We start from the raw sequence: 26,430 nt of genomic DNA, 5'->3' as shown, positions 1-26,430 counted from the left end.
TGTAATGCTACATATGAGTATCTTAAGCTGGTCATCAAAGCTATATTACTATACACTGAGAGAGCCATCATCTAAAAAATTTTCTATAATGAAATGCATGCACAATCATCGCCAGTCTCTCCCTCTCCCACTCTCTCTCCCCTCCCTCTCTCCCACTCCATCCTCCCCTCCCTCCCTCCTTCTCTCTCTGTGTGTGTCTCTCTCTGTGTAAATCATCATTGTCATCATCTCTATAAAATACATGCCAGGTCAAAATAAAAGTCCCTATTGTTAAGATGCCAGCCACAGCTGTTAACAAACATTGGGATAACCAAAAAGTAGACCTGGTCATTTAATCTAAAAGCTCATCACTGCTTGAAAACCTAACTCTTCTTGCCACATTCCACTTTGGTCAAGATTATTTGAATGTGTATATTATACTTCGTTGGAAAGCCAATTTGGTCTCATAATTAAAGTTTGGAAATCAGTAGACTGTATGCTCTACTCCAGTCTTAGACATGAAAACCAGGAAAGTGATTTTGGGTCAGTCACACTCTCTCAGCCCATGATGATGTCAGGCTTAGGAGCATGCTGGTTGGTCAATTCCTGTTGCAACTAATGCTTCAACACTTGGTTGATCGCCCCCCAAAAGCAGACTTGCAGGAAAATGCTAGAAAGAAAAAAAATGTAACTGGTGGTGTAGATAGTTCCATCTAAAGGAGCAACTGGAATCTACAATAATGTGGTAGAATCCGGCACTGAGTTGAAGGGAGGAGTGGAACAGCTGAGTAGCTTTGAGTTCATTTTGGGGGGGAAATAGCTGACAAGTGAGCTTCCCTAAAACATTACAGAATTTATCTAATAGTTATGCAGGCAAGATTCCAGTATATAGGCAAGCAACAGTACACTTTTCGGTCTGAACAGCTCATCATGTCATTTCTGGTTTCATTTATTTGATAGTCAGCCATGGAAAGGATACATTATGGCTGTGGAGTACTTTTTTTGACCATTATAAAATATTGCCTCTCTAGTCACATGACTGCATTCAGGTGCTTAGCAATTGGCTCAGATTTATGATATGACAGTCATGTGACCACAACTTGTCCCTCCCCTTGAAAATAGCAAAAAAGCACATGGGATATACTGAATTTGCTTAACGACCATGTGGCTCACTTAATACCCATAGTAACTTGCTTTTACGATCGTCATAAAAATTGAGTCAGGTCACATGTTGATCTGTTTAATAACTGCCCTGACTTATGGCTAAAATCCCGGGCCCAATTGTGATTGTTTGAGGACTACCTGTAGAGCACCTATCTTCAAGCGGAAGATTTCCAATTAAAAGAACAGTAGCAAGACATATGAAAGATATTTTTGGGAGGTCAGAGAAAGTGCTAGGCTAGATGGCAAATGAGTTCACGTAACCAAAGGGTTCCCAACTATGCTTTGGGTTTTAGGTAGAGAATAAATACATTCAACCTGAGAGAGGAAAAGATGGAGAGGGACTAATGCATGGGATACATAAGTTTCCAATCCTAAATTTATTCAGACCAGAAATCCATGAAATCTTAATGCTGGGAAAAGAGAGAAACCGATAAAATATTTCTCCAGTGTGGACTATACTGGGGAAAAAGTCAGCAGGTCTTCTTTGAAGATAAGCTATGGAGTGATTCACTCTCTTTATTTCTGACTGCCAGAGTAATAATTTTGATAACTTATTACTCCTATATGGTATGTATCTGAGGCTGGAGACAAGGAAAGGATTTTCATATGGATGGGAACAAATAGGTATTTTCTTCCCCCTCTTCTCTTTCTACATTTCTGAAAGAAAGAAAGAAAATAAAAAAGGAAAAGCTCATAAATAGATACAGATACAGTCTGGGATGAGCAGTGGCTGCTCAGAAAAACCTGTATGTTTTTGAAGGTTGCATCCTTTGCACCTGTAAGCCTTCAAAACCTCTCTTCTACCACAATTCATCAACACAATTCAGTCATTGTTTGTCAAGAAACATAAAAAGACCTCTGGCCAACCTGCCCACTGCCCAGACCCATGTAACAATACAGACCCGAGAAAGTCTGTGTGACGTATTCTTGCTTGTATTGTAGTATTTCCATTCTCCGTTAATTTTCATTTTGGAGATGAAGAGCTAAAATGTACGCACAGCTTCTGAAATGCTCCAAAGATTAGTAAATCTTTCTCCACGCAAAGATGATAAATCATTTTGTTTTGCCCATCCACTTCATTGAATCCATCAATAATAAAAATTAGTGGCACTATGACACTTCCAGTAATTTGCTTTCCCTTAGGATGCTGAACCTAATTAACCCATAGTTGCTGTTACTTAGTAGCTTATCTTCCATGTCATCTTAAATTAACTTCTGAACCGTCCAGCCGAGAAAAGAATACCTTATCATTTGCTCTAGGAGTACCTGCTTCGCATTCAGGTTCATCAAATAAAAAAATGGGACAACAGGATAGGGTTCCCCCCCCCCCGGGTTTTATTTCTCCTTGATGAGTATGGTTTTTTTAACCATTTTGTGCCACTGCTTCTTTCAATTTGAAATGCACAACAATTTTATTGTGAAAAAATTGTACTATATAAAACCTAATACTATTTTTCTTTACCTTTAGATTGGCATCCCCCATCAATTGAGATATTTTCTGCAGAAGTGTGTTCCAAAAAATGCAACAAGGTTGCATGGAAGTCAGTAAAGAATTGTCGTTTCGATCTTACAAGAAAACTATTGAAGCATTGGCAATTTTCTTTCATGGAGAAGAGATAGATATGGACACCAAGTTCTTCTTTACTCTTCCCCATGCTGACAGGTAGCTTTTTCTTTTCATAAGTAAAGTTCATCTTCCAGTCTTGGACCTAATATGGGCAGAAAAACGGTCATTTTAATATTAATTTCCATCTGATAAGCAGAGAACCAGATCTCTGAATAATTACATGCTGTTCTACATATTTGGTGACCTCAATTATATTTTATTAGAGAATTGATCCTCCAGAGAGCTCTGTGGTCATCTCTATAAACTTCATAAACATCTGGATAGTCTTTCATTTCCATTTGCTGTTTCTTTTCCATTCATCATCCAAGAAAAATGGGACCAACCTCATCTTACCGGCTTTGAAAAAATAATACTGTTTCAGCAACAAGGCATAAATAATTTTTAGACTCAAATATATCGATGGGACAAAACCTTCCCACTGTTATGACAGGGTAAATTGAGATAAATGCTACAATCATAAAGTGTACAGCAGAACAAAGAATGGAATTTGTTGTGGCAACTTCACTCCAGTGGACCAAACAAGTCAATTTTCCATGCTTTGATGTTCTCTTTGAGAACATCTTTCCACTAGGACAGTGGTGGGCAACCTTTTTTTTCAACTGAGCCAAATCTCGCCAAAACCACGATTGAAATTTACTTTGAGAGCCACATTTTTAAAACCGAAAATACATAGGATGGTACACTGTTTTTAGTTTCAATAAGTTTTTATTGAGAATATTCTGCATGCAAGTATCCACATAGGTCGGGAGGATACAAATAACACAACTAATAAAACAAAAACTTTAGAACGATATTATCGATAACGTTAAATTCCGTAAAATTTGCCTTACAATGTAGAGAAAATTACATCCTGACAATGGCTGACAAAGTCACAACCACTAATGTGAACATTGGCCTTGCATTTCCTTGGATAGTTTGAGTAAGTCAGGTTTGTATGTTGTTGTTTTTAATTTCATCTCTCTCTCCCACTTTCTTTCTTTTTTTCTTTTTCTTTCTCTCTCTCTCTCTGGCTCTTTGTCTCTCTCTCCCTCCCTCCCCCATCTCTGTCACTTTGTGTGTGTGTGTGTCTGTCTGTCTCTCACTCACTCTGTGTGTGTGTGTGTCTGTCTCTGTCTCTCCCTCTGTCTCTCTCCCCTCCCTTCCTCTCTCTCTGTCACTCTGTGTATGTGGGTGTGTCTGTCTCTCACTCATTCACTTAATCACTCGCTCTGTGTGTGTGTCTCTGTCTGTCTATCTTTCTCTCCCTCCCTCCCCCTCTCTGTCTCTCTCTGTCTGTGTGTGTGTGTGTGTCTGTCTGTCAGTCTCTCTCTGATTCCCTCCCTCACTCCCTCTCTCTGTTCCTCTCTCTGTCTGTCTTTCTCACTCACACACACACACACACACACACACACACACACACACACACACACACACTGTGGTCACCTTGTTGAGTGTTCCAATCACATTTGAAACACTCAACAACTGGCCTGCATTTATGGTATGTTACAGCATTCTGCAGTCATAGGACCAAAATTGGGTGTCACTCGCCCGGGCTTTTGCAGAAGCTTCCCTCCGAAGCCCAAGAGGAGGGAGGGGAGCGGGCACCCAGCACACAGAAGAGCCGCATTAAAGGGTGTAAAGAGCCGCGGGTTGCCCACCACTGCACTAGGACAATGAATGTGGCTCCCGAGCCGCGGGTTGCCCACCACTGCACTAGGACAATGAATTAGTTTAACACTTCAGAGCCAAAATGAGGTTTTGATATTTGTAGCAGAGGGGAGAGATATTGAATGACCCAATTATACCCAAAATTGTACCCACAAGTTCTTTGGGCTGGCCTAACATTAGGCAATGCTTTCCACAGCTAACATAGACTTATCACATAGTTCCCATATCTGTTGTTGTATGGAACAATTGTCAGTAAAATTGCTTTTCCTGGCATATGAAAATAGGAAAGAAAGCTTTCTTCTTCAGGTCTAAATTCTACTTAGTTTCCGTTTGGCTGCATCAGTCAACTAAATGTTTTGAAGAAAGTCATACGGAAGAGTGCAAGGTTTCAGTCTTCTGTTATTTGCTGGCAATGGATATTCACTATGACTGCCTGATGTGGAGGATCCATATAAATTCATGACAAACAGTATACTTATACTGCAGTAGGAGACAAAGTATCTGCAGGAATTCATCATTTCCCCAGGAGTGACTTTTAGCATCTTCATAGCATTACCCAGCCTTCAGCTATGTGATAGAAAGCCTGTTGTACTTACTGTTATTTTGGCTCAACAATGGTTGGATGACATTAGAAAGTGCTCTAAGTCCCAAGTGTCTTTAGGGAGCCATTCACTAGGAAAGCAGCTTTATTTTGCAGCATATTTAGAAACCTTCTGACAATGAACAGAAGTGTTTAAGAGCACATATCATGAACCAAGTGGGAGTGAGTCTAATGCATTTAGGGCTCTTAGGATCAAGCTATATGTTACACTTAATGCATAGCCTAATACTTTGTCTTACTTTTTATAAAATACTACTTACAAAGGGAGGGTATTTTTTTTAAGAATCACTCTATGGATACAGAATAGTTTTATCTCTGCATTTCCCAGTAACCTCTTCCAAATCACATGCTAGACATTCAAATATACAGAGTTAAGTCCATTGATTTAAATAAATAAAACAAACAAAATAACAACAACAATAAGTCAATAATATTTGTAATATATTTTTAAATGTTCAGTTGACTGAGTTTCATGTTTAATGAATAAAACAACAACAACAACAACAACAACAACAACAACAACAACAATAATAATAATAATAATAATAATAATAATAATAATAATAATAATAATAAAACTGTATCAACCATTAGCACCAGTCACTGGTTTTTGTAATTCATTTTTGAATGTTCAGTTGGCTGAGTTTCATGTTTAATGAATAAAGTAAGTAAGTAAGTAAGTAAGTAAGTAAGTAAGTAAGTAAGTAAGTAAGTAAGTAAGTAAATAATAATAATAATAATAATAATAATAATAATAATAATAATAATAATAATAATCTTTTAAGATACATCAACAAATTGTTATTGCTTCCTGCAATAACACCAGTAGAACTGCAAAAAACTGCGCTGCTCAGAATATTGTATAATTTAAGAGGTACTTGGTTGATACCTAGGATGCTGGCAGCAACCCGTATCAACCATTAGCACCAGTCAATGGTATTTGTGATGCATTTTTGAATGTTCAGTTGGCTGAGTTTCATGTTTAATGAATCAAGTATATATAATAATAATATTGTATTTATTAAAGTAGCATTCCTAACTAGGTGCACGAGAACAAGCAATTTATGGGAGTGGATATTTTATAAATGCCCCTTCTTGAACTTCTTGTCTTCTTGAACTTCTTTTCCTGAACTTCATTATATCCTGAAACTTGATTTTTAATTATGACTATAGTGAATTAAATAATCTGCTAGGGTTGCTAATCTAGGATTACAATTTGATTGTAACCTAGTCTAGTTTAGGTTACATTAGAAAATGTGATCTGTAGATCACAGATCACAGTAGTGATCTGATCATTTTATTATTATTTAGTGTCTCTTCAATTGCTTAACTTCTTTCAGTAGCATTACACAATGCTTTCCATACCTTATCTTATAGTTCCCACATTTATTATTGTATGGAACAATTGTCAGTAAAATTGCTTTTACTTGCATGTGAAAATAGGAAAATAAACCTTTTTTTTCCAGGTCAAAATTTTACTTAGTCTATGTTTGGGTACATCAATCAACTAAATGTTTCCAAGAAAGTCATAAGGAAGGTTGCAAAGTTTCAGTGTTCAGTACAGTTCAGTAACTGTACATGTAGCACTGAATGATGAAACCAATAAAGGAAATAAACTGTATATAAACCATCTTTTTAAAAAACAAATCCTGATTTTCTTTTCTTGGAATGTGTTTTGTTTCCTTCATTTTGTGCATTTACAACTCCTGTAGCCGGATCATAGGCTGATCCAGTTTAATACATTATCACAAAACAGTCCATGTTTTTCTTTAAACAAAATTGCATATAACCTTGGCTGTTCTCCTGCCTCTCTCTTGATGGTTTAGATGGTTTTGTTGAATGTTTGAAAGCAATTTTATTTAATGCTTGAAATTTGAATGTTTTACTACCTGAACATCTGTTAATTAATCAACCTGTCTGGCAGCCAAGATAAATTAACTGAACAGTAGAAATAGCCTGAATATAAAGCACAACATTATCTAATTTACTGCTGACTTTAATATAGAGTTTGTGTTCCATTGGCACTTGAATTCAAAGAAAGGGGTTAATCTTTGCATGCTGTGGATATTTGTATACTCATCAGAAAATTTATTTATTTTTGTCATATATAAATAATAATAATAATAACCATAGCTACCGATTTTTCGGAGTATAAGATGCACCTTTTTCCCTGAAAAAAGAGGCTGAAAATCTGGGTGCATCTTATACACTGACTGCAGCATGTTTTGCCTCCCAAAACCCAACCCCCTTCACCAAAATGGCTGTGCATAGCCTTTAGGAGCTTTCAGAGAGCTCCTGGGGTTGGGGAGGGCAGAAATGAGTGAAAAATAAGCCATTTTTTGCTCAATTTTGTCCCCCCACCAGTGCCCAGGAGCACTCTATAAGCCTCCTAAAGGCTATGCATGGCCTTTTTTTGGACAAAAACGGGCCTGTTTTTGGGAGGTCTGAAGAGTGCAAAAACTTTTTTTCTAATTTGCCTCTTCAAATCTTGGCGCATTTTTTGCTCTGAAAAATACAGTACTTAAACAGTCAATGATACTACTGTTGAAAGGCTATTTGTGAAATTCTTAACAGTATCAAACTTCCAATCGTTTGAAGTGTACATCTCAACTCATATTTTTTCAAAAAATTTTTTTTCCAAAAGAAAACTTTTACTCAACTCAAATGATGCCTTACATAAAGCTCTTCTGGGAGAAAATCTCAAAAGAACAAATATACCTGTGTAGATGTTTCATTTCCTACTTTATTTTACTTTACTTTACTTTTATTTAGATTTCTAGACCGCCCCCTCTCCCAAAGGGGACTCGGGGCGGTGTACAGTCAAATTAAAACACAAATACATAGGAATAAATATAAATACACAAATCCTTAAATTAGATGAGGAGGTTAAAAGACTGTATCTTAAAGTAAAGCTATTAAAACCATGTTAAAAATAACCCCTAAAAATACCCCAGAAAGTTAAAATTAACCCAACTAAAATATCTGGCAGGAGGTGAGGTAAAACTATGAATGGGCCAAGCCGGCTAGCCGGCTCCTAGATAGTTTCAGATGGATTTTCCTTCATTCATGTATTTGAAGAATTAATTAGAAATGAACATGAGAGTCTTTTCAAAAGATGTATTATCTATGCAACTGAATACCACAGTGCCAAATTTTCATTTCTTTCATGTATATTTTATACCCGACTGAAGTACAGAAGTTGAATAGCTGAAGCATTTTCAGAATCATTGTATTTATTTATTTTACTGGGTTTATGTTCCACTATTACTGATTCTGAGCAGGTCCTGTACCCTATTTCCATAACTGAATTTTAAAATGTACATACTGTAAACACATCACAATCCAAATTACAATTCCTTCAAAAGGCACAAGGACATTGGGCCAGAAAACAATGGGTCTAAGCAGTACAAGTATTGCCATTTGGCCATTTTAGCTAAATTATAATAAACTCCATTAATAAAATATGATGCATTTGGATTATCATTTTTAGTTGTTTATTAATGGTATAACCTGCAACTTTAAATATATGTACAGTATAAAAACTGCCAGTTTTGCATGTGAAGGGAATCATTTTTTTTTGTCCAGCGTAATAAGATTGAGATTAATGCATACATTCAGTGGTACTGTTTAAAATCAGGAAAACTAAAAGCACCATCACTATTAGAGCTGTAACTTTAATGTTAACAAGAAGTTACTGCATATTTGTTTATTTCATGACTGATTTGACCAAACATTAACTGATTTATTGAAATATTTTAGGACTATATCTAAAAAGTATTGGGCCTAAAACAGAACACATGTGTTACATTTTAGGCCCATTTCTCTTAAATATCTTCACAAACGATTTAGATGAGGGAACAGTAGGGGACCTCATCAAATTTACACATGACACTTAACTGGCAGGAATAGTCTACACCCCAGAAGATATGCTCAAGATCCAGATAGGTCTTGATAGACTTGAACACTGGGCTCTATCTAACAAATTCAATGTGGATAAAAGTAAGATTCTATACTTAGGCAAGAAAAACCATTTGTACAGGTATAATTAAGTGAAACTTGGCACAATCTTGGAGTCCTAGTGGACAATCATTTAACTATGAGTCAGTAGTATGCAGCAGCAGCCAAAAAAAGTCAAGGCAACCCTAGGCTGCATTAATAGAGGGATAGAATCAAGATCATGTGAAGCTCTAGTACCACTTTCCAAAGTCTTAGTAAGATCACTTGGAATACTTTTGGTCACCACAATACAAAAAAGATGTTGAGACACTGGAAAGAGTGCAGGGAAAAGCAACGAAGATGATCAGGGGGTTGAAAGCTAAAAATTATGAAGAACAGTTACAGGAATTAGATATGTCTAGTTTACTGAAAAGAAGGACTAGGAGAGACATGACAGCGGTGTTCCAATATTTGAGAGGCTAACACAAAGATGAGGGGGGGTCAGCTATTTTCCAAAGCACCAGAATGCAAGACAAGAAACAATGAAAACTAATTAAGGAGAGAAGTGACCTAGAACTAAGGAGAAATTTCTTAAATGAGACCAATTAACCAGTAGAATTGCTTGCCTTCAGAAGCTGTTAAGGAGACAAGTAGTGACCTAGAATTAAGGAGAAATTTCCTAACAGTGAGAAAAATTAACCAGTGGAATGGCTTGCCCTCAGAAGTTGTGGGTGCTCCATCACTGAAAGCTTTTAAGTAAGAAGAGACTGGACAGCCACTTTTTTAGTATGGTATAGGGTCTCTTGCTTGAGCGAGGGGTTGGACTAGGAGACTGCCAAGTTCCCTTCCAATTCTGTCATTCTATGTTCCATTCCTATGTGCGGTGAGGTTTATGGCTGGTGAGGCTGGTGACATCATCAAACCACGTGGTTGCTCCGATTGCACGGGCGCAGCCCGACTAGAGAAGTTTCTATTCTCAGAAATGTCAGAAAGAGACAGGCAGGCTGCCACAGCTCCACTGAGAAGACATTTCTGAGAAGAGAAACTTCTCCTTTCTCCTCCACCTCGCCCCACTCCCTTCTAGCACTGATGATGTTACCTAGGCATTTTTTGCATCGGGCGAGCCTGGGATCCTTGCAAGGGGAATGGGATCATGTGTGCAGGAGGCTCCTCAGCGCCAGCCCCAGATCAGCGTGAGCCGCGGTCCCCTTTCCCTGCACACGTGGTCCCATTTCCCTCCTTCCTGAGCCAACATGAAGGGGACCGTGGCTGTGTTGATCTGAGGCTGGCGCTGAGGAGCCTCCTGCACACGTGGTCCCATTCCCCTTGCAAGGATCCTGGGCTCGCCCGATGCAAAAAATGGTGAGATGGGTGCACTTGGGGCTGCTGCTGTGATGTCCAGGGAGGCTAAACCAAGCCGCGCGCCTCTCCCAGCCACTTTCACGGCTTCCCGGACTATTTTTTTTAAATTTTCATTATGAGAGTGGTGAGGTTCTGCCTCTCCTGCTTCTCCTGACTGCACTTCACTGCTATGTTCTATGAACCAATATAGGCACAGATCACAAAATATATATTAGCCTGATGTAAAATTTACTTTTACAGCAATAATTCTTTTCCACAAATTTAGAGGAATTTTTATCTATCACATACCATGCTGTTTCATCTGAGTAATTCATGTTAAACAATTCTTGTCCATTAAGAGGAATATTTACATGGGCATAATGGAAGTTTAATAGACTTGAGACAACAATTAAAACTTAACATCAGCCAGATTTTTTTTCCTAATTGAAATAAAATGTTTCACTCTAATTTATTGTAAATATTATATGTATTTTTTCACAAAACTTTATTTAGTTTTTTAAAGCTAGAATACAAAGGAAAAAGAGTTAAAAGGGGAGAAATTGAAACAAGGAAAAAGGAAAACTGGGTGTACAAAAAGAAAAGGGAAAAAAGTAACTTCCAACTTTCTTTGTTACAGATACAAGCATAAGAAACAATAAGCCTTAATCGAGGTAGAATATATTATAGGATACCATACTACACAATCATAAACTGTTCTAGTCAATCAATTCAAGGATTAAAGTTTCACTGTTTTCAGTTTCAAGCAAATAATCCAAAAATGGTCTAATATTTTTTTCATTATCTCTTCTTCTGTGGATGTTTCCTCATTTTTCCAATATTGCACAAATACATTCTTGCTGCTGTCAAAACATGTAATATTAAATATACATTCCCTTTATCATTTTCTGGTATTATGCCTGACAAAATAATTCTGTTTTCCCCCCCATTTTTTACATTTCCCCCAACTATGTATGTATTTTTGTTCACTTTTTTTTGGCTTTTGGACATGTCCACCACATATGGAAGTATGTGCCCGGAGTTTGATTCATTCCAACATTTAGTGGACATGTTTTTAAACATTTGGGCCAGTCTTGCCAGTGGTAATTGCCACCTATAAAACATTTTATACAAATTTTCCTTATTTGTAGTTGCCATTTTCAACTTATAGTTCCTTTCCCAGAGCTTTTGCCTATTATCTAGTTCTATATTATATATATATATATAAAAGAATTGAGCACAAACTATCATTGTCTCCTTTACCAGTTCATCTTCCATTTTTAGGCTTAATAGGAAATTATATAGTTTCTTAATTAACTTTTCATTCACCGCTAACAGTATTTGATCAAATGTTGTTTGCTCTTTATAAAAACCATAAATCTTGACATCTTTCTCATGTCTCAATTGCATTTGTGGCCACCATGATAAATTAACACACTTTCTCTGTAACACTTGTTTGGTTTTTAGTTTCCCTTCCACATTTAAGATATGTGTTATATTTTATATGTTAAGATTTTCTCCAGATTTACTAAATTTGGGTGAACAAATGCTTCCATTGTTGAAAGCTATCGTGATATTTTCATATAAATTTTTGCTTTCACCTTTTAACACTTGCTTACATCTTTTTTTTTTTTGTAATAAAATTTTATTGGTTTTTCAAGATTTATAGGGAAAAGGGTAAATGGACAGGTAACAAATTTTGGCAGTTGCAAAATGTGTGAGGCCCCCCTCCCTCCATACCCATAGTATACATTTATATATAATGCATTAGTATATAATTGATTACAATCAGCATATTAGTTCTATTATTAAATTCAATCAAATTAAACATTACAGTATAAAATCCAAATATAATTCCATTTTCACTTTCGGTCAATTTATAATAATATGATTTTCTTGTTTATTTTTGTGATCTGAGTCTTCTTGCTATTGCCCCATCTCCCTCCACTGGCAGAGCTCTGGCCCCTCCCGTGTCCTGCGTGTCCGCTGTAGTGTCTGGTGGTTTCTCTAGGAGTGTTTTATTTTTTTCCATAAAGGCCTGCGCCTCTATGGGTGAATTAATTCTAATTCTTGTCTCCTCCCAGAATATCAGCATACCTTCAGGCATCAACCATCTAAACCACACCCCTTTCTGGTATAATTTATTCGCTAATTGCGAATAAATTTTTCTTTTTTCTCTAATCTTCTTAGGGATCTGCTTCAGAATGGTTATCTCCATATCATGATATGTCAATGCTTGCCCCCTTTGTACACCCAGAATTTCATCTCTTGTGCTTTTTCTAAGGAATTTAATGTGAACCTCCCTGGGTACATTGTGTGTTCTAGCATAAGCTGAGTTCACTCTATAAACCAGGTCTATATCCCACCCCATCTGTTGTTTTTCTTTGTGTGTGTAGTCAGCCAGAATGTTTGTCATGATGTCCCTTATATTTTCCCCATCTTCTTCTATAACATTTTGAAATCTAAGATAATAGGACATTCTCTCAAATTCTAATTTCATCTGTTGGATGTCAAGATCTTTGTTCCCTTTCTGCACAGCTTCCACCCCCCCTCACCTCCTCCACCCCCCCTTCCACAAGATCCAGTCTCTGTGAGTTCTTATAAATTTGGGCTTGATTTTCTTTAATTTCATCTTTCATTTCCCTTAGCTGTTTCTTGATTTCCTCCTGGCCCTGTAAAATTTGTTGAAGCATTTGTTGAAAGTCCATCTCTATAGTCTTGGGTTGCATCAGTTCTGTTATCTTTGACTGTGTGGCTGGACTGGATGTTACAGATGTTGGAGCAGACGTGGCAAAGCCAGGTTTCCCAGGAGGTGGTCTTTTGGATGCCATCCTTTATAACATTAGAAGTTCAGTCCATATATAAGATAAACAGTTAGAAAAGAAGGGTAGCCAGGTGAGGTCCGGGAGCAGAAGAACCAGGCAGAAGAGAATCTCTCTAATAAGTCTGGCAATAGATGAAAGGTTTCCCCTAGAAAGTTCAAAAAGTACCAATCCACAAGAGATTCCTCTGGGAGACACGGAGACAAAGACCGGAAGCCTGAATTTTAAAGGTGGAGTCAGGTTTCACAATTCATAAAGACAACGGAAGTGTGCCATCTTGCCCTGCCAGTTTTGGGCACAGAGGCATAACAAAATTTTAAAAAAGTTCCAAAAGTCCACAAATCACAGTAGAAAGTAAAATTAAGTTGAAAAGAAAATCATCTCAGCCTGGGTGAGGCTTCATTCGTTGGCTCTCCCCCCTCCTCCTTCCCCGGGGGCTGAGAGCAAAATTATTCCTAGCCGCTTGTCCAAGGGGGGGGGGAAACCCCCCTCCCTCCAGCCGCGCCTCCAGAATACTCCGAAAGTTATTTTAAAGTTATTTTATAACTAATTCTTCGTGCAAAATAGGGCATGAAGAGAGAAGCAACCTCACCGCACCGCAGCTGCTTCCTTCAATTGCTTCATTCTCCAGACGGCTTTAGCGAGGCGCAAGGCGCAGAAACGCGAGGCGCCCTCCGAGCTAGCTCCCCGGTGCCTTGGGCGCGCGAGAGACCTCCCGCCGGCCGCCGCCGCTGCAGGAGCTCCCCGCGATGCCGCCCCTCCGGCAGGACCCCTCTGTGGGGTGTCCTGTGCCCCCCAGGAGTGGGGAAGCCCACCGGAGAGCAGGAGCGGGCAAAGAGCTGCCCGTCGCCGCTGCCGCCGGAACCGGAACCCACACTTGCTTACATCTTGATATGGTACTATGATATGGTACTATGTAAATTCCATCATAACCTGTCATTCCAAATATGAGTTGAAAACCATATAGATTCTAAACTGGAGCCAATCCTTTAGTTGAGAGGCTGAGCAATTTGCATTCCTTAGTTTTCTGGCTGATTCCCCCATCTGGGATAGCAGGACATAAAAACTCACTGATAAAATGTAATCAATTCAATGTACTTTGCAAGTACTAGTGCCGATGCTTTCTTGAAATTACACAATAAAACAATCTATGTCTCACATATTGTCCTTCAGAATTGTGTATGGCCTTAGATCTGCATGGCAAGATGGGGCATGTTCTTTGATTCCTGCTGTACAATGGTGGGATTCAGATTTTTTTTACTATCGGTTCTGTAGGCTTGGCTTGGGCATGGTGTGGCTTGGTGGGCATGGCAGGGAAGGATACTATAAAATCTCCATTCCCTCCCCACTCCGTTGGAAGGTTACTGCAAAATCCCTATTCCCTCCCAATCAGCTGGTACTCAAGAGACAGAGAATAGATGGGGGTGGGGCCAGTCAGAGGTGGTATTTACTGGTTCTCCTAACTCCTCAAAATTTCTGCTACCAGTTGTCCAGAACTGGTCAGAACCTGCTGAATATGACCTCTGCTGCTGTACATATGTGGAGAGAAATGATGCCATGTTAGAAGAGACCCATAAGATCCAGCAGTTGGTGTCTAATCTCCGTCATGTAGCCATGGATGATACCAGTTGGAGCCTTGCTTCATGGTGGGGAAAACTCAAGTTGTGGTTTCCAGATCTAGGCTGCTTAAAAACCCTAAAAGTCATCACCTTTCTATGAATAATCATTTGTACTTTGGGTTCTTGTTTTCAGTGTGGACATAATTTGCCTACCAATCATCCTAACTTTTAAAATTTTTGCAAAGTGTGTGCTGTTAAACTTGCTATCTTTAAGCACAGGAAGATTCAGGAAATTAAGTAGAAAATTGATGATAAGTACAAAGACAAGGTGAGCCTTTAAAAGATGTTTCTTTAAAAGGCTTGAAAGTAGTTATTAGAGAGCTGAATTTCCTTTTCATGTATGTTCATATCTTTTATGGAAAAAATGAGTCTTATCTTAAGGATGAATTGTATGGTTATTATAAAAATAACTACAGAGAGTGGTGCTTATTCCCCAACACAACCTTATGCAAAGGCTTAGATGTTTCACCATTATAGAGGTGCAATGGGAAAGGAATGAGAAGCAACTGTTTATGCTTCTAGCAACAGAGATAAGATGTGCCAATTATATTCTCTATGCCTATGTCTCTCTGTTCTCTATGTCTAGAGAAAAGAAGGACTGGGGTGACATGAAAGCAGGATTCCAGTATATGAGGCTGCCACAAAGAAGAAGTGGTCAATTTATTTTCCAAAGCACCAGGAGGCAAGACAAGAAGCAATGGATGAAAACTAATCAAGGAGAGAAGTAACCTGGAATCAATGAGGAACTTTCTAACAGTGAGAACAATTAAACAATGGAACAGCTTGCCTTCAGAAATTGTAGGTGATTCAACCCTGGAGGCTTGTAAGAAAAGACTGGACAGCCACCTGCCTAAAATGATATAGGCCCTCATGCTTAAGCAGGGGGTTGGGCTAGAAGACCTCCAAGTTCCCTTCCAGCTCTATTCTGATTTCAGATTTCAACTTGAGAAACTTGGCTCTGCCTTATTAGGATAGTAAAAAATTATAGAATTAAACATGAACAATCTAATTGTTTATACTTGATCATAAAAAGGTGTTGCATATCTTAATATCATAAAAAGCATATTGTATGCGTTGCATTGTGATATATGGACTGTATGTGTGTGTATGTGTGTATGTGTGTATTTAAACTCTGAATTATTTTGATATGAGCCTGATATGAACCCTAGAAAAGAAATTATTCCTTCCAATTCAACTGCTTACTGAAAATCCTAAATAGGCATGTATTAAAAATAAAACTAATTTTTTAAAAAGCCAAAAAAATGTTGTAAACATCAGATCTCTTGGCAGAGAGAGGATTCAGATTCCTCCTTCTGAAATTGAAACATTTCAGAAACTGAGATAGAATGGGGGTTGGGGGAAGGGAGGGAAGAGAAGTAAAAGAAATATTCTTTATGTTCAATAGATCCATCAGACCTCCAAACCAATGAATCATTTGTGATTTGTGATATTTCTATGGCTGCCTTTGTTTTTTAAATGAACAGCTATTTTTTGGTATCATAAAATTTCCTTATGGCAGCATCCAAAAATAAGCCAAATACTTTATGCTATAAAAATAATTTTTTATCTTTTGTTGGCCATCCATTAAGCATGTGTGGTGGAACTCTGTTTCACACTATAGAACTGAAAACAATATACCATATTTTTTGGAGTATAAGACACACTTCCCCCCCCTAAAAGAGAGTGAAAATTTGGGTGCGTCTTATACACCGAATATAGTCCCGCCCCCCACCCTTTGGCCTCTGCCTTCTAGCAATTTGCCTCCTCGCTGCAAACAGCAAACAGCCTGTTTCAGTTTCAGCTTCAGCACAGCTTGATTAGTGCAGCTTGATTAGTGCACAGTTTGATTAGTTGATATCATCGGGTGGTTGGCTCGACCACCCTACGATCTGCTGTTTCAGGCTGCATGGATTGCCATTGACTATTGCCACCTCTGCGTTCTCCGTTTTTGGCCTCCGCATGCCCCATTTTCTGCCCATTCCGATCTCCGCCGCCTGAAATGAGCGGAACAGCTGATCATCGGGAGGCCAATCCAACCGACAAATTGCTGCTTATGCTAATCAGGCTGTGCTGAAATTGAAACTGAAACATGTTGTTTTCTGTTTACTGCAAGAGGCAAATTGCTGGGAGGCATTTTTTTCCCTTGTGCTAATCAGGCTTAACTGAAACTGAAACAGGCTGTTTGCTGTTGTTGCAAGGATGCAAATTTCTGGGAGGCAGAAGTAGATTTTTTTCTTGTTTTCCTTCCCCCAAAGTAGGTGCGTCTTATACTTCGGAGCATCTTATACTCTGAAAAATACAGTAAGTTATTTTTCTTCACATTCACATTTGTCGGCATTCTAGCTGCTTGTAATATTTAATGTTGATCATATATCCAAAGGAATTCAATAGCAGCAAGATCAGGAAATTATGGGGCCAATATCAATAATGCATGTTATAAGCGCCCCCAATAAATCCAGTCATTTATCTGAAACAGATCCAAAAGGCTTTTTATTGTAACTTCTTATCGGCCTATTCTAAGAGACACAGATGGATGGTAGCATGAGAAGAATCTCGACATTGCAAGCATCCCAAGCAAATAACATCAGATGGAATTTCTGATACAAACCCAGCTCTCTGTATGTCTCCTAACTGAATTGGCATTTCATCCAAAGTCCCTACCTAGTAAGGGTGGTGGGTGCTTTCTTATTTGAAGCCTCACTCCTCAATTTGGTAACCAGCCTCTACAGAAGCTAAAACTGGAGATGGGAGTGGGTGGATGGAGGCTGTGGAAGTGAAGCTTGGGTCAGAGGAAAAAAATATGGGAGAAAAAAAAGGCTCTTTCCTAGGTTCACAAATGTTATTATTTTCCCAAGCTAGGAGAGACAGCAGAGACATTTGATTAACTTTTCTGCTTACTGCTGTGTACAACTTTTATTTTGCAACTAAAGGAGGAGAGAGAAGTGGTGCATCTTAACATATTACTAGAATTTTGGTTTACTTATGATTTTTCAAGAACTTGTATCTGTATTTAGAACGAAAGAAACAATATTTGAGACTTCTTTTTACAGGTCATTTGTTATTCTGAACACTAAAGTATGTTTAGAAATTAAACAGATTCTGTTTAGCAACTTCACCCAAACACCTATCCATACGACATTCTATGGATGGTGATTTTTAAAGACATTATGCATTATAAAGACATTAAGATGCTGAGCTTGTCGATCAGAAAGGTCGTCAGTTCGGCAGTTCAAATCCCTAGTGTCGCGTAACAGAGTGAGCTCCTGTTATTTGTCCAAGATTCTGCCAATCTAGCAGTTCAAAAACATGTAAAAATGCAAGTAGAAAAATAGGAACCATCTTTGGTGGGAAGGTAACAGCGTTCCATGCACCTTGGGTGTTAGTCATGCCAGCCACATGACCACGGACATGTTTTTGGACAGTGCTGGCTCTTCGGCTTTGAAACAGAGATGAGCACTAGAGTCGGGAACGACTAGCACATATATGCGTGGGGAACCTTTACCTTTATACAAGTGAAGTTTGACCATGCCTTTGAGATTCTTTTATCTTCTGAAAAGTAAGTCAAAGTTGTACCACTGCATAGAGTATAAAAGCATCCTTTTTTATTATTCTGTGGCTTCTAAAATTCATACTGCATATTATTTGAAAGATTACTTTCTGTTTTGTTTAAATGTTTAAAGTCTAATGTAAAAGTCCAGATACTCAGTGGCATCCATAGAGCACATGTCTATGCCAAACAAATCCGTCTGTGAAAAGGAACTTCATTATATGATATCCTATACATAATCAAAAGGGATGGAGCTTGGAGGAGACGACTTCCAGTCCCCGAAGGCAACGGACATGCACGTCCGCTGCTCATCTTTTCGGTGGGCTCCCCTTGGGAGCACAGGGGGCCTTGGAGGGGTTCCCTGCCACAGGGCGGTTTGTTTGGACCCCCTGGATCGGCGGCGGCCACGGGGGGGTCTCCAGCTTCGCCCCAGGAGCTGGGAAGTGTGAGGGGTGCGCGGCAGCGCTGTCATGTCGCCGTGCGTCTTCGCCGAGCAGAGCCTGGAAGGAAACAATTAATTGAAGGCTACAGCTGAAGTGCAGTGAGGTGGGAAGTCTCCCCAAATCTCTTGCTAATTTATCCAATTGATGAACAGCAGTGTTTTTAAAGCTTTGTTTCAATCTCTGGAAGAGTTAAGATTGGAGGGGGGGTTTCCACCCCCCTTGGAAAAGCGGCATTCGTAATATCTCTCTCTTTCGGAGGAGAGAGAGAGTTAAAAACTTACTTTCACTTCCCTTAAGCAATGGGAGAATGACTTTTTACTACAATTGCGAGAGAAAGGATGGCTGAGTTGATTTTCTTTAAACTATTTATGGGAACTTTTGACTTGTTGTTTTCTGACCTCCTGTGAAGGCTGAGCCAAGATGGCCAACTTCCTCCTTCTTCCTTGCCTCTACGAATGAGATTCCTCTCTTGGAAGATTTTCTGGCTTTGAACTATTTTACACCCCAGAGACTTCCAGGAGCCTCTTCTACCATGTATTTCCCTTGGATTTGGAATATTTGATTCAATTATTTGGCTTGGAGCTGCACAGGAAGATTAATATTCTCTTCTGGGCTTGCCTGCCTTGCGATCTCTCCCGGTTCTGCTTTTCCACAGACGCCATTTCTTTGCACAGACTTACAACTATCTCTGAGTTTCATGATGGGCCCTAAAAAATTACCGCCTGGTAAGGCATCTTCGGCCCCGACATCCTCTACGTCCAGCCCGATCACCCAACAGACACAATTGGTGTCATTTTTACAACCTAAAGCTCCTGAAGAGAGTCCAAAGGATTTATCTGTTCACAAATGCTTCAAACTCTTTTAAAGGGACAGGACGAATTGAAAAAAACAACTGACAGATCTAAATGACCAACTCAGAGAAATGCAACAAGCTACACAAAATAAACAGAGAATAGGTGTACTGGAGGAGGGCACGGTTGGGATGAGGGAAGAGGTTAAGACAATTCAGAAGGGGAATATAGAATTTGAAAACCATATGATAAAGATGGAATTTGAAAGGATGTCTTTTTTCCTTAGATTTCAAAATTTGACAGAAATGGAGAATGAAGATCTTAAGGAGATTATGACTACAATCTTAGCAGAATACATTAAAAGAGATAAACAGCAGCTGTGGTGGGATATTGACCTGATGTACAGGATCAACTCAGCATACGCTAGAACACACAATGTTCCAAGGGAAGTCCATGTTAAATTTCTTAGAAAGACCACAAGAGATGAAGAGCTCAAAGGGTGGGACCACTAAAATATAAAGACAAAGAAATAACTGTTCTTAAACAGATTCCAAAGAAAGTAAGAGATAAGAGGAAGAAATATTCCTCTTTAGTAAAGAAATTATATAATAAAGGAGTCTGGTTTAGATGGTTATTGCCAGAAGGTATGCTGATTTTCTGGGAGGGCAGCAGAATTAGAATTAATACAGTTGTGTAGGCGGAGGCTTTCATTAAAAAACATAATGCCCTCCTAGATGAAACAGGGGACAGTACACAAGATATGAAGGAGGGAGGGGCCGAGGCTCTGCCAGAAGACAGGGGGGAGGATCCAACACTGAGAAGACTCAGGTCACAAAAATGAATTGAAACATTATTGCAATTGTTGTTATAATGTAATTCTTGGAAGTGATACAAAAAATGATTGAATATACTGATGATCTAATATAAAATCAAAAACTGCCAGTGTTTATTCAAATGTTAATGTTTTCCTATTTTTCTTTATAAAAGTTGCGAGATTTGGGGGGATTACCTTCCCCCGCATGATGTAGCTGTCAAAATTTTCTATACCTTTTTTTTACCCTTTTTCCTTTAAAAAATTTGTAAAAACCAATAACATTTTTTCAAAAAAAAAAGGGGGGGGATGGAGCTTGTAGCATGACATTGCTTTCATCATTTTGATGAAAAAAGCAGAAGCTTACAAGATGCCAATCTGAATCCAGCCTTCTCCACCTACCCTCTGGAGTGAAGAATAGGTGAAGTTAATCCCTTCACCATTTCTCTGTCTATAGAAGATATCAAATATAATATCTGGGCCTATGTGAAAAATCTGTTTTGAAATATACCACACACACACACACACACATCCACACACGCACACACGCACACACATACACACATACACACACAAATTTTATAAGCTGAAAAAAATCAGAACATATAAAAAAACCTCCATAATTAGAAATCCCACTAGAAGAGGGCATGGACAATATACAGTCCTTCAAATGATGCTCAAATTCAGTTCTTACCTAGCATGGCCAGTCTATATGTGTTATGTATCCCTGCTGAAATAATAAACATTTTTTTAATTGTTCAAGGATTTGGAAACTGTTCTTGTAGGATAAATGTTATATGTTGCATTACATAGCCAGCAATAAGGTATTGATATATGTGTAAAAACTTGAGAAGGCTTTACAAATAAATACAATGTATTTTCCTTCCTTCCTTCCTTCCTTCCTTCCTTCCTTCCTTCCTTCCTTCCTTCCTTCCTTCCTTCCTCCCTCCCTCCCTCCCTCCCTCCCTTCCTTCCTTCCTTCTTTCCTTCCTTCCCCAGCCAATAAAGAAAGAAATTTCTCAAGGGATACATGCATATTAAATCAGTAGCATGATGTTAATAGTTATAAAGTCAATTTAATGTAACCATTTACAGAAGGAATACAAACCATTTTGCAAGGATGGATTCATTTACAACACATTTAGAAGAAATATTGCCAGTGCCCTTTCAAAATGGCTCCCAGAAAGCCCTTCTCAGCTATCAGAAATTGTAGAGTTAGTTTTTCCCCCAAATGCCATTTGCCAGAATGCTGCTGCTACTTTTGGCCTAGACCCTGGGAGTCCATCGATATATTAACCACTGCAATGCAGCCTCCCACTTCTCTTTCTTTACATCAAGTGAATAGAAAACCTGGCACACAGAGGGATGAATCTGCAGACACATTTGCATCCATGAATATCTGATAGGATCCCTGGTTCCACATATTTCTCCATAACTAAACACTTTAATTAACACTCTCCAACCCCATTAAGGATTGTTCAAAAAGATTTCCATGGCCTCCAAACTTGCAAAGGTTGTGTTTCTTGTCTTCACAAAACAATCTCTTATCCCGATTGTGGCTTTCTTCCATCGTAGTTATTTTTAGAGAAACATCTTTCTCAATCTTCCCCTGGTGACTGACATTTTTGCAGGTGTGTTTCTCTTATTTATTTTTTTGCCCAAACCTGTGCGTCATCCTCTCCACTTTTCTGTAAAGGGGTGGCATGACTTCAAGGGATGCATTTCCATCAGATTGCCCAGGTTACCCTGAAATGGAGGCATAATTCATCATGATCATGGCAAGGAGGCTCCTTTCCTCTGCCTCCCAACTCTTGTACAGCTCTCTCGGTTGATTTCAGACGCTTGTGTTTAATGGATGCCTTCCCCGAGACAGATTCCCCTGTGTGATTCCCTTCATTTCTGCCTCCTGTATTTCGCAACTTACTTAACACGGCTATTGGGATTCCAAATTAATAAGACGATAGAGATGTAACTCATCTACCCAGAGGCTCAATAATAGCCATAAATGACAGGCCCTGCTTTGATGTATTATTTAGGAATGTAATGTTCCTGCCACACCGCTATTCTCTCGAGGAACAGTAATGCATGACACCATATGGTAATAGACTAGCTGAAATAGTGGTGCGGTCGTTTTATGCTCCTGCTTCAAGAAAGATTTGTTTGTTGTGTTTATGTATACAATGTAGGGAGAGGTGCTGTGGGGGAAAAAAGAGCACCAGCCTGTCTTCTCTTGTTCATTAGCTGCTTTCTTGTTAATTGTTCTATGGGAGGCCACTCGTGATTACTTCAAATATTTGTCAGGAAGTGCCTTTGTCACACATTTGTTGATTTCGTTCCTCTCCTATCTGAGCCAAGGCTTTCTAGTCCCCTCTGTTATTTTTCACAAGGAACATAAAAGTAACATATTTTACGAGCAGGCTGGTGGGTTTTTTTTTTCTGAGTGCAACAAAAGGCAGGAAAAAGATGTTGAAAGAGAAATCTTGTCAGCAGATGAGCTGAGCCAAAATAATGCAAGCAAGTTGCATTTCTCTCTGCTGCTACTGCTGCACTTGCTGCTATCACTCCAACTATTGCTAATTAAAGGTATGTGATATTATACTTCCTGGTAGCTTTTTCCAATCTGTAGCTCTTTAACTAGGGAATTGAAGCTAGTTTGGGGGGGGGGGGGATTCCTGGCATAGTAACTGCAGCAGTCTTAATGAGCAACAGCCTGGGAAAGATATGATCGCAAAGGCACTCAGACAAAATGCACATGTCAAATATTTTACCATTGGAAAATGATAACAAGGAAAGATGAACACTTTTAAAATTACATCTAAAGTCAGAAATAAAAACATATATTGTGGCCTGTAACATATCTACTCAGAAACAAGCCACCTTGATTTCAATAGACTTTCCTCTAGTTAAAAGCCCATATGAATGAGGCACAAAGAAATACAGGTAGTCCTCATTTAGCAACTGTTCAAAGTTACAACAATGATGAAGTAGTAATTTTATGACAAATCCTCATATTTACAACTGTATTTATTTGTTTCATTTATCAGATTTTTATCTCACCTTTATAACTCAAGGAGATCAGCCTTTATAACTCGAGGAGCTCATTCCTGCTCCTATTTTCCTCACATCAACAACCCTATCAGGTGGGTGTAGCTGAGGGAGTGTGCAAATAGCCCAAATCACCCAGCCAGCTTTCATGCCTAAAGTGGGCCTACAACTCACAGTCTCCTGGTTTCGGGACCACTGAATGAAGCTGAAGTAAGGAATGAAGTAAGGTTGTGTGCCTACTCAAAAATGATTCAGGACTCCATATCAGGTGGAAAAGTTTTGCTTCCAATTGCATACAAACCTCTTTATATTAATTTCTGATGGCATTTGGTAATGTGGGTGTTTTATCTGATATAAATGAGCATGCACTCTTGATGAGAGCCAGCTCATGCACAACAATATTGATAACAATAGTAGATTTGACGTGGTTGAAGCTGAATCTATTTTCCTGGTTCAGAAAACCTTAGAGTATCAGTCCAAAATTATTGTGTGATATAAAATTCTAAAGTCACCTTCTCCTTTGAAATTTACATAATGTGTTGGGGAGGAAACCCATGGACACATTGGCCTGCCAAATAGCCACTTTGCTGTCTGAATATATATTGTTCACCTTTTTGACTGAGTTGTTATCTAAACAATTGTCCATTACTTCTGGTATCTATGGAATATTTTGGTGAAAGGAACAGAGGAACATTACCTAGACAGACCTAAACAAAAAGATAATAATGACTGTGTAGAAGAATGGAAACTAATCCAAATTTGCTATTTCTGAAAAATACTTGGAAGATAGAGTTTTTTTAAAAGATACTTCTTTCCCCAGTAAATATACTATACAAGCCATTATATAAAGTTATTTGATGAAATCATTTTTGATAACCATCTGTGGTAGGCATAACATGTTGCACTAAGAAAACTCAAGGTTTATGATCCAAAGAAGGGGCACTTTGACTTAAGCGTACTGCTTTGGTCTAGCAGAGACATTACATTATTTGTGGATTCTGCTCAAGATATTCTAATTTATCTTGGCATGTTATATTGGTTTTATTGCATAGTTTAAATGTTCTGCTTCAATTTTTTTTTGTTATTTGGAAGATGATGTTTTTATAACATACATTTATTATTTTTCACAATCTTGAAACCACTCAGGATGAAGGCAATTTAAACATTTAAACATCAATAAATACTACTAACAATAAATCAAATGCCATTTATGTGATCATTTATGAGGACTAAAGGTAGCTAATGGCTTTGATTTCTAAAGGAAAATTGCTTTGGAAATAGCTATGTGTGTTTAATAAGGGATTGCTATTTTTTTTAGCAATGCTAGGCCATCTCTCAATATTACCCTAAAACAACATTTTTTAAAAAAATATATGATATAAATGACAGCAGAAATTCAAAAAAGTTGCAACAACTAAGTAAATAAGTAATTTTGCAAAGTACTTATAGCTTCTTAGAAACGAAAACTTTTAAGCAACTGTTTTTGTGTTAAATGATGAAAGTTAGAAAATATTTTATGCACCTTAAAATACATCATCTGCTTCTCTTTTAAAGCTGAGGAAAAACCAATTTTCTTACTGTTTGATGTGAAAATGGATCCTCTCATATTATTTCTTACCAACAAGTTGATTTCTTGTTCCCATGAGGAAAAAACGTTTTCCAGAAATTTAATATTTCTTCTTTAAATATCATATTGTTTTACTCCGCTATTCAGTGATTTAAATTAGGGGTCTCCAAATTTGGGAACTTCAAGTCTTGTGGACTTCAACACCTAGAATTCCTCAGCCAGCAGTTCCAATTCTGGGAATTGAAGTCTGCAAGTCTTAAAGTTTCTGAGTTTGGAGACCCCTGATTTAAAGCATAGATTAATATCTAATGGTTAATACTTCAAATCATACCAATAAATCAATAAAACCTAGAAGATACTATAAATAGTAAGATATTATTTATAATGGACAAGCAATGCTGAATAATCTGGTAATCGTTAGCAGGAACTAGTAAACCTGAAGCAAAGGGAAGTCTAGAAAAGAATTCAAGCAATCTATAAATATTTGGGCAAAACTGAGATACTGGCTTGACAAAAGCAATGACTTTATTCAGTACTATTGGGATTATACCTGTAAATACATGTAAATGTACTACAATATTAAATGGAGGTGAAGGGCATTGTTCCAGGTATAGAGGGTACTTTCATTTAAGAACATTAAATAATGAGGGAAAAAACACTTTTATTTCATCTCAGACAAATATCTGATTAGGAACCCTAATTGAATCATCTTCATACAAAATATAAAGAGCAGTGGTTTGCCTGATCTGGAAAACAGAGCAATGGTGGGCAATGGCAGGATAGACACAAGAGCACAGGTTAGGCTGCGTAAACATTCATTTTTTTAAATTTTATAGATGTATTTATTCTACACTTACTATCTTGAATTAGTGCAAGTGTCTGTAAGCCAGGGGTGTAAAACTTGATTGAGGGCTGCATCAGGGTTGTGTTTGACCTTGGAGGCTGGATAGGCATGGCTGAGGTGGATGTGGCTGGGATGGAGATGGCCAGGGTGGGTGTGGCCTGCCTTCTTCTCATTCCCATCTGAGTTCCTCCCTCCACACTCAGGGAGGGACAAGGGGAGGGGGGGGAGATTGGCAGCGCTGCTGGTGGTTCTGCTTACCGCAGCTATGGCTTTCTCATGCAGGCAGGGTAGGGGCAGTCCCAGTGAAAGGGAAGCTTTCATAGGCTTCAAGGCCAGGCTGGTAAGCAGGCCATAGAGGCGCTGGTGATGGGCATGGTGCTCATCTATAACTGGATGGTGGCCATCCAGCCTCAGATCCATCCCCACTGCCTTGGTCTTGCACCCTGGGAGTGCACATAGGTGGCAACTGCCCAGGGGTAGGGCTGAAATGGGGTGGTTCCTTGGCTCCAGGGTGGCCCCACCGATCTAAGGCTGACCACGTTCTGGCCTGGATAGCGGCCATCAAGTTATAGATCTGCACCCAGCTGGCCTGGGCCAGGGTTGAGGCACCAGCGGCTGGTCCTTCACTTTCTCCAGGACAGCCCCTTGG

At 38.7% G+C, this 26,430-nt stretch overlaps 1 long non-coding RNA gene across 1 annotated transcript; it reads right to left on the bottom strand.

The window, feature by feature from the left end:
* Positions 1 to 866: 866 nt before the first annotated feature.
* LOC309390836 lies at positions 867 to 23,459 on the bottom strand. Its single transcript, XR_014175184.1, has 3 exons — positions 23,383 to 23,459; positions 2,606 to 2,852; positions 867 to 1,800 (listed from the first exon to the last, which is right to left on the bottom strand). It is a non-coding gene; the product is annotated as an uncharacterized lncRNA (long non-coding RNA).
* Positions 23,460 to 26,430: the final 2,971 nt, after the last annotated feature.

This window comes from Natrix helvetica (assembly GCF_964273705.1).
Source record: "Natrix helvetica genome assembly, chromosome: 4".
Classification (NCBI taxonomy): domain Eukaryota; kingdom Metazoa; phylum Chordata; class Lepidosauria; order Squamata; family Natricidae; genus Natrix; species Natrix helvetica.
This window is presented reverse-complemented; position numbering and strand designations above follow the sequence as displayed.